The sequence below is a fragment of the Portunus trituberculatus genome, chromosome 34 (genome assembly GCF_017591435.1).
Source record: "Portunus trituberculatus isolate SZX2019 chromosome 34, ASM1759143v1, whole genome shotgun sequence".
In the NCBI taxonomy this organism is placed as follows: Eukaryota; Metazoa; Arthropoda; class Malacostraca; order Decapoda; family Portunidae; genus Portunus; species Portunus trituberculatus.
In genome coordinates, this window is record NC_059288.1 from 10151381 (window position 1) to 10153880 (window position 2500).

The 2500-nt window shown below is 32.0% G+C and overlaps 2 protein-coding genes across 5 annotated transcripts in view; one reads left to right on the forward strand and one right to left on the reverse strand.

The window, feature by feature from the left end:
• Window positions 1-2500, reverse strand: part of LOC123512613 — a 77170-nt gene that overhangs the window by 47312 nt on the left and 27358 nt on the right. The gene's annotated exons all lie outside the window — the stretch shown is intronic.
• LOC123512612 (G protein-activated inward rectifier potassium channel 3-like) overlaps window positions 1-2500 on the forward strand; it is a 30341-nt gene that overhangs the window by 10849 nt on the left and 16992 nt on the right. The window lies entirely within an intron of this gene.

Sequence of the window (2500 nt, forward strand, 5' to 3'; positions counted from 1 at the left end):
TCTCTCTCCTTATCTCTCTACTAGATTGCTTAACTACACAAGAAACAAACAAACACACACACACACACACACACACACACACACACACACACACACACACACACACACACATTTTTCATTCTCCTGTTTAATAGATAGAAAAATAGACAATACAGAACATACACCTATAGGCCTCATAACTCTATCATATGCCTAAAAACGTAAATAAACACACACACACACACACACACACACACACACACACACACACACACACACACACACACACACACGTTACGAGAAAGTACAGATAAAGAATTAACAAGAAACTGGGATTAAGAAAAGGAAATAAAATACATGACTGTTTTTTTCTCTCTTGATACAGATTAGTAAGAATTTAAAATGAAAGACACTGGGATTAAGAAAAGTAAATGAAATACACAAGACTATATTAATTTCCCTATTTTTCTCTTTCTTTTAAGCATTTAATCAGTGAAGTACCACGACGCGTTTTCATCTTCATTCTGGTTATTATCTAGTGATTACATACAACTTTAGAAACTTATCTGGGTGGAATAAAATAGTGAAGACTGTTGCCATTAATCTTCTGACCTGGACAGACTCTTCCTAATCTAAATGAAATGGTCTAATCACACTCTAACTCAAAGTAGAAATGTGTTTGGTTATTATTTGGTGTTTTTTTAGAGCTTTAGAAACTTATGTGGGTGGAATAAAATAGTGAAGACTGTGGCCACTAATCTTCTGAGCTCCATAGACCATTCCTAATATCTATAAAATCGTCCAATTATACCCACAACTCATGGTAAAAAATGCCTCCCAGTACTGAAGGGGTTAACTATGATATGATTACGGAAAATTTGTAGAAAGGAGTAATAACAGGAAGTAATATATGGGAGTGTTAATAATTGATAAGATACGAAAATTAACAAATATAACCCATTCAGTATTGGGACACATTTTTTACCTTGATTTTTGGATGATTAGGCGATTTTAGGTTAGATTAGGAGGGGTCTATGGAGGTCAGAAGATTAATGGCCACAGTCTTCACTATTTCAATCCCCATGTAAGTTTCTGAATTTGTATAGAATTGCTGAATAGTTTAACAAGTCCTAGTGGTGAAGAGGTTAGTTAAAGTATTGTTTCTTTTGTGCTATTTCTATATTACTCCTATTCTTCTTTAACTTTCTTTTCTATCATGCATTAAGGACAATAGTAAAGGAAAACATAAGTAATAATGCCAAGTTCATTGATTTTAACCTCTTCAGTATTGGGACACATTTTTTACCTTGAGTTTTGGGTGTGATTCGACTATTCTATTGACATTAGGAAGGGTCTATGGAGGTTAGAAGATTAATGGCCACAGTCTTCACAATTTTAATCCCCACGCAAGTTTCTGAATCTGTATAAAATTGCTAAATAGTTAAACACGTCCTGGTAGTGAAGCTGTTAAAGTGTTGCTTCTTTACAATATTATTTTTATATCAATCAAATTCTTCTTTACTTTCTTTTCTGTCATGCATTAGGAACAATACATAAGAAAAACAAAGGAAACAATGCCAAGTTGATTTATTTTATTTTAATCCATTCATTACTGGGACGAATTTTTACTTGATTTTTGGACTAGACGACTTCATTGACATTAAAAAGGGTCTATGGAGGTCAAAAGATTAATGGCCACAGTCTTTAGTATTCTAATCCCCACATAAGTTTCTGAATCGTATAAAAGTATCGTTAAAGTATCTTCTTTATAATGTTACTTCTATATTACTCAAATTCTTCTATAGCTCTCTTTTATATGGTGCATCAGGAACACTAGCTAAGGAAAACATAAGCAATAGAATGCCAGCTGATTGATTTTACTGAACGAGTTAAGGAATACAATTTGACACGATAATCGTAATTTTTTTTTTCAATACAATTACACAAAATAATCGTAATATTCTTTTTTTTTCAGTATAATTAGACAGGATAATCGTTTATTTTTTTCAATACAATTAGACAGGATAATCGTAATATTCTTTTTGTACCGTGAGGGGAACCAAACATTTACCCATCCCGTGGTTTGGTTACCTTTGTTCTGTCCTTTGCAATACTGTGTGTCCTGTGCAATGTTACCAGCACTTCACCTCTCAGTACCTGTACCATGACATATTTGGCCTTGTGATCGTGATTTGAGAAATGTCCACCAAATCAATCGCGTTCATTATAAAAGAAAAAGATGAAATTGCAGGTAAAATAATTAGTATGAGAAAATTATACACAGAAATTAATTAAAGAATGGTGGAAACTAAAAACGATAAGAAATAAAATGCAATAAATATGAAAGGAAATAAAGAAAAATAGAAAAATAACAAATAGAATAAGAAAAGTAACGATAGAAGATGGAAATATGGAAAAAAGAAAATAAATGATGGAATAAGAGGAATAATAAGACGGCAAATGAAGGAATAACGAGAAAAATAACAATAAATAATAGAACAATAAAAACGCAATAAATGAT